Here is an 11182-nt window from a genome sequence, read left to right on the forward strand (position 1 = left end):
TTTTTATCGAGAGTTTTCTTAGGTGACTTTGGTCATTTAAGATGTAATTAACTATAGGGGCTTGCCCTTATAGGGAGCTTTTCCGAACCCAGCTTAAAATAAACCCTATTTAATTTTTTGTATTAAATAGGGGAACTTGTCGGCAAATAAAACGGTTTCGCAGACCCAAACGGTTGTCATATCTTTCTTAGTTTATTTGATCGAGCCTCACCTTCAAGTCTTGTGTTTATCCCTTGGGGTAGATACAGGATTTGAGGTTGAGTGTTCTTTCATTTAAACAATGGAAAATATGAGGTCAGTTTGATTTCATATTTTTCTAAAATTATATATATATACGTAAATTAAAAAGTCCTTCCGAAGCGGGCGACGGGATTTCGATTCCGGCGACCGACAGCTTCTTACGGGCGACCCCCAAACATTTAAAAAACTCTCTTTTCCCCCTTTTAAGCGCCGACACATACCCGATAACAATCCTGAAGCCTCTAATCAGAAGAAAGTGTCTCGACCCTCAAGAGACTATGCCAATCCTGCGTAAATGAAATCCATCTTAGTATCCACACCCCTACCGTAAAAGCCAATATCTTTGAACCGAAGTCTGTTATCATCCAAATGGTGCAAAAACAATCAGTTTGGGGTGACACCTTTGGAAGACCCTAATCTCCATTTAGCAAGTTTTTTAGAGCTTTGCGCTTCATTTAGCTACAACTGTCTCTCCAACGACATCGTGAGGCTCAGGCTTTTCCCTTTCTCCTTGAGGGATAAAGCCAAAATGTGCCTAAACTCCTTAGCTCATGGATCAATTAAAACCTGGAATGATCTTGCCCAAATATTCTTAGCAAAATATTTCTTAAAATCAAAGACGACTAAACTTAAAAATGACATTACTTCTTTTTGTCAACATAATGATGAGTCAATTTATGAAGCATGGGAAAAGTTTAAAGAACTTCTTAGGAAATATTCCTACCATGTTTTATCATACTAGTAATAAATCAGACTTTCTATAATGAGTTAGTAAAATCTCTTGGGTAAGTGATTCTCTCATGTCGAAACCTTTCAATGAGGCATATTTTTTGATTGAGGAGATGACTACGAATAACTTCCAATGACCTTCTGATAGAGTCAGTCCTAGGGAAGTAGTCAGTGTTCATGACACATATATTCTTTCAATTTTGACATCCCAAGTAGCAGTTATTTCTAGGAAGCTAGATCAGTTAAGGATAAATTAGTCACAATGATCACGAGTAATAGAGGAGAATTCATATGGACAACTGGTGTATCCTAGTGTTTTTCCTCTCGAGACCCTGAATGCCATTAACGATAGGTTTAATAACCCTTATTCCAATACTTATAATCTCAGGTGGAAGAACCATCCCAATTTTAATTGGAACAATAATAGTCAATAGAAGGGAAACTACAGTGGGGGAATATTCAACCAAATCCGTCGAGAAATTGGATTAATCAGGGTAGCACATATTCGAGACCTTCTTACCCACCTAGCTTTAACCAAAATCAACAGTTAAGAAAAAGTTGTCTTTGGAACAAGTAGTATTGCAGATGAAGAATCAACTGCAAAGTCAAGTTGTAACCATAAGAAACATTGAAAATCAATTGTGTCAAATAGCAAATTCCTTTAGTAACCAACCCCAAAGAACTCTTCCTAGCAGCACTAAGGTTAATCCAAAGGAGAAAATTAACGAACATGTGAAAGCCATTAAGTTGAGAAGGGGAAGAGAATTGGAGAAAGTGAGTAGGAAAGCACCTGAGGTGGTAGAAGAGAAATCTGAGCCTGAAAGAACAATGGGAGACTCTTCTAAAGACTTTGGAAGACCGGCCACACCCCTTAGGGAGGACTTAAGAAGATCACCCCTATCATTTTCCCAAAGACTTTAGAAGTACAAATTGGATCAACAAATTTTCCGATTCTTAGAAGTGTTTAAGAAGTTGACCATTAATATCCTTTTGGCTGAGGCTTTGGAGCAAATGCCTAGCTGGATTAAGTTTATGAAGGATAAGAAGAAAAAGCTAAGAGACTTTGAGACTGCAACACTTAGCAAGAAGTATGGTGTTATCATACAGAAGAAGCTACATTAGAAACTTAAGGATCCTGAGAGTTGCATCATTCTCTGTGTTATAGGAGAGAAATTCTTTGGGAAAGCTTTATGCGACTTAGGTGTCCACATTAACCTCATGCCCCTGTCTATCTTTAAGAGGTTAGGATTATGAGAAGTTCAGCTCACCACTGTAACACTTGAGCTTGCTGACAGATCTCTTACCTATCCTAGGAGGGTTATAGAAGATGTCTTAATTAAGATGGATAAGTTTATCTTCCCTGCAGATTTTATTGTTTTGAATATGGAGAAAAATAAGGAGATTCCAATCAGTTTAGGAAGATCTTGTTTGGCCACTGGTAGAGCGATGATTGATGTACTAAAGGGAGAGTTAAATATGAGGGTCAACGATCAGGAGATTACTTTTAATGTTTTAAAATTTATGAAATACCCTTCTGATTCTAATGAAAATTCATGTTTTAGGTTTGGATCTAGTGGACCACCATTGTAGAAGCCAATTTTAGGAGGGTTGTGAAGTTGACCCAGTAGAGGGGAGCTTGATCAAGGATAATAACAAAGATTCTAAGGTTGAATCAGCTCTACTATTAGAAAAAACCATTCACCTTATCCTTTTCTTGACCAGATGTTGGATAGGCTAGCTGGACACCCAAATTTCTGCATTTTCGACGGATATTCACGGTATCATCAAATTCTCATAGCTCCAAAGGATCAGAATAAGATCACATTCATGAGCCCTTATAGGACTTTCACCTTTAGAATGATGCCTTTCAGAATGTGCAATTTGTAAGCCACTTTTCATGCATGATATCCATTTTCTGCGACCAGATTAAAAAAGAAATTGAAGTGTTTATGGATTATTTCTCTATTTTTAGTCATTTGTTCGATTCTTGTTTAGATCATCTTATCAGGGTTTTGAGAAGATGAGAGGAGACCAACCTACTTTTAAATTGGAAAAAATATCAATTTATGGTTTCCGATGAGATTGTTTTGGGGCACAAGATTTCTGAGAGGGGTGTGGAGGTTGATTCAACAAATATAAAAGTCATTGAGAAACTCCCCTCACCCACATCTATGAGGAGAGTTAAGAACTTTTTTAGTCATTTTGGCTTTTAAAGGTGGTATATTAAGGATTTTTCTAAGATTATGAAAATGTCAGGATATATAAAAAAAATGAAAAATTAAAATGATCAAAAGATTCTTAGAAAAAATTTCGAGCCTGGACAAAAAATTTTGGTTATATAATTCTTGATTGAAACTATTTTCTAGAAAACTTGAACTAGGTGATCAGAATCATTTACCGTAGTAAATGTTCACCCTTTCAAAGTTGTTGATATTGTTGATCATAATAGTAGAAAGGAGTTCATGGTAAATGAACAAAAGTTAAAACTATATTTATGGGAAGATAAACTTGGTCTAACTAAATCTTTAACTTTGGGTCAACCCAAATAGAATATCTGGCATGGTCGAGCTAACGATGTTAAACCAACCACTTTCTTGGGAGGCAACCCAGAAGGTATCTTTTGCTTGAATTGGTTTCTTGTTTCATGTTGGTTTTGTTTGTTTTGCAATTTTTAATGTTGGTTGAATTTAAGAATTTGCATGTGCTTAGAATGTCTTGTTTACTTATTCGTGATCATTAGAAATTTTGCTTGGATTGAATAGAATTGAGGTTAATTCTGCTAGGTGATAATTATTGAACAGACTTGAATTCAAATTTGATTTGAATGTATATTTTTATCTTGATAATTGAATGTTTAGCCCTTGCCAGCCTTGAATTTATGCTCGGACACAAGCAAACAATGGGCTTGGCACTCAGCACCGGGCTAGGGATGCATATGTGCCCCTACATGTTTCTTCATCTAAGGTTGAGGCACAGTGAGCCTAGCGCTTGAGGCACATAAGTGCCCCTCTTCTTATTCCTCACATCCACGCATGCTTAAACCAAGCGCCTGGCGCATAATTTTTTGCAGAAATCTAGAGCGCTTGGAGCTTCTGTGCCAAGCAAGGGGCGCATGTGCGCCCCTTCTCATCCCTGTGCGAACTCCCTACCCACCTCACGTGATTGCTACCTACCACACATTTCAAACCTACCTCCACTTATGTTTACTACCTACCACCATCATTATCTCTACCTAACTCTCATTTCATATCTACCACACTTTCATTGCTATAAATTTGGTATTTAGGATGAATGTTAACCACAAAAAAAATATAGCAATATTACTTCTAAGAATCACAATTTTAAGTTTGGGGGAAAGTTCTTTTTCATTTAGCTTGCCTTAATTACCAACTAATTTTTTTGGTAAGCCATATTCCTACAAACCTTAACTTTGCCCTCGATCATTTTCAAATTTTTCCCTTCCGTGAATGGCTCCTAAAACAAAAGGAGACAAAATTCCCTCTACTTTTGATTCTAAGAAATTCATAAGTCTTGAAGCTGCCACTAGGTTTCAAGATCTTATAGTTTCAAAGAGTATGATTCAAGAAAGAGGTTTCATTAATCTAGGAGGGGACATTGATGCTCAAATAGGTATGAGATGTTGGGTAAATGTTTGTTGTCAGATAGGTAGTGAAGTTATTCCTATTGTGTGGGAGTTTTATGCAAATCTTAAAGAGCAAAAAGAGGGGAAAGTTTTTGTTAGAGTAAAATGGTTAGATTTTACTCCGGCCTCTATTAATTCCAAATTTAATCTACCTAATTTTGAAGACAGTTATATGTCTTTCTTATCCTCAATTACTAATGAAAATATATTGAAAATCATTGAACATTTTACTTCTATGAGGGGGGAGTGGAAGAGGAGGGAAGATAGGTTGGTGAATTTTTCTGCCAAGACCATTACTGCCACTTCTACAGTGTGTGGCATTTCTTTATTTGCGCCTGACTTTTGCCAACTACAAATCTTAGTGAGGTTACGAAAGAGAGAATTGTCATAAGTTATTATAACCAAAGATCCAAACCTATTAATGTAGGACAACTTATTTATTGTTCTACTTGTAGCGTTCTGAAAGAGGGGCCCACTAAGGGATTGGAACATCCTGCATTGATTTTCTCTTTATGTATGAAGGTCGGGGTTAGGTTTGAAAATTGGGAGCAGATTCTTCCCCATAAAGCTATTTCTAGAAAATCTATTTATGGGTACAACAAGACTGTGTTTGATAGATTTATCGATGTCGAAGAACCTAATCCATCTCAACCTAATACTTTGCATTCCTGACCTTCTGACCCTGGTACCTCACAATCTCGATCCAAGGGGTCTGCAAAATTCACTGAGATACACAAGCGGCTAGATACTATGGCACGTGATTCACATACCATGATGCTTCGGTAGCAGTGTATGGACAAATGTATTCAGCATTCTGATGTTCAACAACAAAGGTTGTATGAGCATATTGGACAGTTAAATGTTGCTCAAGCAGAGTGGTATTGTCACCATGATATTGGAGGTCAGGTCGAGCTAGTTAACTTTCATGTTACGCCTCCTTATGAGCCATTTTAGGTTGAAGAAGAATCTCCGGAGGATTAGATTTTGGTTTGTTTTGTCGTAGCTTGCAATAATTTTATTTTTGATTGTGCTTGTATGTTTAATTACTGTTGCACTTATTTGTATTTCTGTATTTGTTTCCGCGTGAATAAATTATTATCTTTTGCTCTAGTTAATTGTTCTTTTCTCATTTGTTTAATCTCTTGTTATGTTGTGATTTTCAATTATTGAACCAAATTAAAAAAATGGTTGTTGCATCTAATAAGTTTGGGGGGGATTTTAATTTGTAACAGTTCTTGCCCTTGTTTGAATTTTAAATCTTTAAAATGTTGATTCCTTTTATTTATATTGTGGTGAATTTGAGTTAAGATTTATATAAATCAAAATGATTAAATTACATAAACAAGTGACTTAAGTTCTATTTAGAGTTAACCAACTATGTTGTAACTTGAACTTTGCTTCTTAACAAAAGTTTATGTAATTTATATATTTTGTTGAATGTAGTCATTAAAGGTTTAGTCGCTATTAATAAAATTCTAAAATTATAGTCTATAAGTTCTAAATTTTGAAGAGAAAGGAAGGACACGATAAAATTTTATTTATAGATGTAGTGGGGAAATTCAAAATCATTATGAGTTGATCCAACTACAGTAATTCTCTATGATCTGTATTTATATATATATATATATATATAATTATATATCAAAATATAGGATTAAAAGAAGTAATTTTAAAAGAAAAAAAAGAAATGGAACAGAAAATGAATGAAAAATATAATTATAATATTGAAGAGAAGCTTGAGGCGACGCTCTATCAAAAATTGGTTATGTAGTCTACTTTATAAAAGTTAAAGTTTAATCATGAATATTCCTTCTAATTCAATGATTTTGCTTGTAGACTATTAATTGCCTTAATTTGTGTTAATAGCAGGTTACAACTTTTTCAAAGATGCTACTTGCAATTGAATTAGTTAAGCTGCAATAAAGGTATTTGAAATAAATATATAGATTGTATTAGCTTTCTAAGTATTCCTTTAGAATAAATACAAGCACAAGCAATGGGCGCATAAGAACCGAAGGTAGTTGGAGAGTTCAATTGGGGATGCAGAGCTTCAGTCATTGGATGGAAAAATAAGTGAACATCAAGATGGGAAGAGGTATAAAAAGCAAGATTAAGAAGATGCAAGGGTCGGTTCTTCATATCTTAGAACTTTTTAGAGGGAGGATTTTCTTCTTCAAAGGACTTCTTCTTTGGAGAATAATTGGAGAGAATTGAGAGGATCGGAAGGTGTATTCGTTGCTTGCTTGTTTTTCAATCCATCTTGCTTGTAAAAGAAGGAGAACTAAGTACACTTTGTTCTATATTTTTGTTGGATTTCAGTGAAGAACTCTGTGTATGATTTCTTTATCTAATTTAAAGTTTGATTGGATGGTTTTTATGATGAAAAGTGAGTAGACCTTTTAATTTCCCCCTTAAATTGTATGGTGGAAGAATAGAGTTGAATCACTTTATGTGATCTGATTTGTAATTGATTGTAATAGTGTTGAGTTAACTTTTACTTAACTCAATTCCTATTTGGTCCGTAGAAATGTTAAAATACATCGTGAACTATACGATCCGGAAGGATGAATAGAGGAACAAGAGTTTATGCTCACATTCAAGGAGATAATTTAATTGGATTGGTCAAGGGATTTAGGGAGCTAAACTCTTGTCAGTCAAATTCCTTAGACCACCGGAAGGGGATAAGGAATAGGCCAACACCTGTTTCACACTAACTTTTTAACTTGATCAACATATAATTTTCATTAGATCAATTCAAGGGGGAAATTTCTTGAAATTTGAATTTCTTACAAACATTTTTCAGCTTGCTAAATTAGACTTGTGTTTCATAACTTTAGGATTAGTTTAAACTTTAACTTAAAATTCGAACCTTTCAAGCTTAGACTAATGATAGCTGACTATAATTGCTCTTAATTAAATTCATCTTGTTCTTTATATGATCGACAACCAAACTCAAACTCTGGTACTACTGAAACGTCATGTATACTTGCTTGAGTCGTCTGGACTTCGCGGCACTTAGTGTGTGTCAAGTACTTACATATCTAACACCTAAAATTTATTTTTTTCATTTATACCCTCCAAATCTTTAATATCATATCAAAAATGCAACTACTTTAAGTTTCAGAAAGTGAAATGCATTTTCGTGCATAAAGAAGGTGAAATGTATGCAAAAATTAAATTTTAGGTATTAGATATATAAATACACAACAATTGAGCAGTATGTACGTAACATCCATTAAAAAAAGGACATAAAGGCAGCCTAAAGCCTAGAGTAATGAGTTCAAAAATACAAGTAGCATAATGCCCTAATGGTAAAGGAATCATATTACCGTCTCAAGGAGGAACAAATAAGATTATATCAGTACAATTAGTTTGCATACTCCATGATCTGCAAACCATCCAAACATAACACGATTCAGATAGCACTTTAACCAAGATGTTACCTAGCACAGCATAACATCTAGTCATTAAATAAAAAAGCAAATCAGTAAATAAAATTAATACAATATGCATAGAAAACCAATCAATATATGCACCTATATGCAACATTAATGCCACTATCTGATAGGATTTGTATTCAAGTTAGAGAAAGTTAGAAATATCTATAGCTTCACTTTTCTAGGCACAAACAAAGATGTTTTAGATTATAACTCCCAAATGTTGGAAATCATAAAAGCTTACAACTTCACACAATTAAATTTGGTGCTAATACAAGCATATCTATATAAAGACAATAAAAAAAGAGCAACAAGGAAAATATAATAAAGGAGAATATGAGTAGTAATGAGGACACATTATAATAATATCATAAACATCCTACCATAACTGTTAACTGCATGTGCTAAATTGATAAAATAATATATTCAAGATTAATAACTCTAATAATTTTGACATCTCCCAACAAATTCACAATGCAATTATAAGAAGTATTAAAGTGCTTACTGATCAAAATGCAGAATTGAAACTAGCCGAGATCAAGTTTTTCCATGGTGAAAGACATAACGATGAGCAAAACCAAAAAAATAAAAAAAAAAAAGAAGCAATAGAATCAGCAAAAAAGAAAACTAAAGGCAAAACCCTCCATGGTGAGAGATGATAACAATAAGCAAAAGAATGAAATCAAACAAGATCAAGAGAAATTGATGGCAAATGCTTGGTGGCAGATGATTGTGACAATTAAGCCATAGTGAAAGCAGCAAAATCAAGCAGAACTGAGAGAAATAGAGGGCAAATCCCTCCTTGGAGAAAGATGACAGTTACAAACGAAATAAAGCAAAAGCAATGAGACTGAACAGATTATCCACAAATGGAAACCCCAACAACAGCACTACAAAAAAGACTTGTGCGACCGACAAGAGAAGTATCACCAAATGGAGTAGAAGGTGGAGGAAGGGAAGCTCTAATGCCATTTTAAAAATCATAAAAGGCTACATCTTTACTGTTAAATTTCATGCTGATACAAATAGGCTTATATAAAAAGATTAAGGGAAGAGAGCAATAGGAAAAAGTAATAAAGGAGAATATAATCAATATGAGTATATACTACCATAACAAATACCTTAAGTTCATGCCATAACTATTAACCACATTTGATAATGTTGATAAGTTATGTATTTAAACATAATAACAATACTAATTCTAACACCAGGAAAATATGGTTAATAAATACCAATTATTTTTAAAATCCAACCTCAAGCCTGCAAATTTAACCCACGAAATCAAAACTTTAGACCACAATACATACATCAGATAGACGATGAAGAAGAACAAATTCGGGAGCTGAAAGAAGCAACTTTTGCTCAATCTTAAAAATTGCTAAATGCTAATACCTAAAAGGTCCCAAATTTAAGGAATTGAAAAGCCAACTGAATAGTAATTCAAACAAACAAGCAAAAATCACAGCATACACTTCCCAAATTGCATCAGAGAACCCAAAAAAAGACAAATCTAGCAAAACCCATCAATCCCTTACCTCAAACTACATCATCTCACAGCAAACAAACCCCTCTGCCACTGATTCATCGCATGACCTGAAAGAAGAAGAAACCAAAAGCCCGAAGCCCTCCTTCAATGGAGATCAGAAGAGTTTTACTCCTTCAAAGTTCCAAAGAAAGAAGAAACAGGGAAGATGCGGACAGACTATAACAAACGCCAAAAGAGTTGAAATTTATGTAGATTTACAATGGCAAGAAGGTTGAGATTTTCATCACGGTGGGGAAGATTCGTTAGTCTCGGAGAGAGAAGAATATCTCCTCTCTCTCTCTCTCTCTCTCTCTCTCTCTCTCTCTCTCTCTCCCCTCTATCTCTCTCACACTAGAACGAACGACCTTCTGAGAAATGTGACAGGAACTTTGTCAACATCCGGTCTTCTATTCCATGCCTTTGCCCACCTCCAAACTTTGATTTCCACATCGAATTTATGTATTCCATGACAGGAACTCTAATTTCCCTTATTGGTCCTGCGAGGTCATAAAAATGACTTTTTTTATTTTTATATATAGGCTCATTTGCCATTTTCTCATCATTCCATCTCTACCCTTTACCCTTGGATCTTCTTTTGGCTTATTTATTATTACTATATTATTCTTTTTTCATAATGTATAATATAATAATCCGAGTAGAGTTATGCTAAATCGAATTTATTTTTTATCTCAAGTTTCAAAAATAAAAAAGCCATTTTCTTGAAAAATATTTTAAAAAGTACTTGTAAAAAGGGAGCTTTTTTTCCCCTTCATTTAAGAGGATAAATTAAAACGAACAATTTTGCTCTAATTAGTCAATACCAATGATTTAAGCTATGGGGATTTTAAAAATTGTCTATAATGATATATTTAAATAAATAATATTATATTATAAAATTTATGTGCTGCATGCTTGGAAATCTAAGGTGGTTGTGTCATCAATAATTATCTCAACATTGTATACGAGTGCAACACATACTTCAATAAAAAAATAATAAGTAGGAATACTATAAGAAAGTGAAAAAAATCACTTGATTTGTCCAATTAAAATATTCCACTAATGTACAGCCTCTTGTCCCACTAACGAAAAGAGTTATACAGGTTCTCAATTTACAACGTTCGTGTGCATAAGAACTTGTTGTTCTGTGGCTTTGAGATAGAGACCCCAAATTTTGGTTGACAATAGGCGACAAGTGGTAATCGAAGTTGACCAAAGGTCGCACTGGCCGAAGGCAACGGCGGCTGAAGTTAGCCAGATTGCGGTGCAGGACGCTAGACTGCAACTCCCTCTTTTGCAAGCTCTGCTCTCCCTCTAACTCAGGGTCTAGATCTTCTCTCATGAGAAGAGTATTACTTTATTTATAAAGTCAATGTTGCAAATAAGGAAAGAATTCATACCATTCTTAATCTGATGACTCAAAGAGATTCTTTTGATCAAACGGCGTTTGATAGATATTTTAGTGCTTTAATGATGTCAAAATTGAGCGATATTAGACTTATTGGATTCTTCTTTTCGAGAGTATGTTTGACCTTTCAATTATGCCCGGAAAGCATCCAAAAGTAGCTTAATGCCTTGATTTGACTCAAATTGGACTGATTATGCCTGAAA

At 34.4% G+C, this 11182-nt stretch overlaps 1 protein-coding gene across 2 annotated transcripts in view; it reads right to left on the minus strand.

The window, feature by feature from the left end:
- Positions 1 to 10021, minus strand: part of LOC110023399 — a 24678-nt gene extending 14657 nt beyond the window's left edge. Inside the window, exons 1-2 of one of the 2 annotated variants that reach the window (XM_020722805.1) lie at positions 9585 to 10021; positions 7942 to 8000 (exon numbers count right to left, since the gene is read on the minus strand). The gene's annotated coding sequence lies outside the window, so the exon portion shown is untranslated. The remainder of the gene's footprint in view (positions 1 to 7941; positions 8001 to 9584) is intronic. The other variant, XM_020722806.1, reaches the window with a different exon arrangement.
- Positions 10022 to 11182: the final 1161 nt, after the last annotated feature.

The sequence above is a fragment of the Phalaenopsis equestris genome, unplaced genomic scaffold (genome assembly GCF_001263595.1).
Source record: "Phalaenopsis equestris unplaced genomic scaffold, ASM126359v1 Scaffold000224, whole genome shotgun sequence".
Classification (NCBI taxonomy): domain Eukaryota; kingdom Viridiplantae; phylum Streptophyta; class Magnoliopsida; order Asparagales; family Orchidaceae; genus Phalaenopsis; species Phalaenopsis equestris.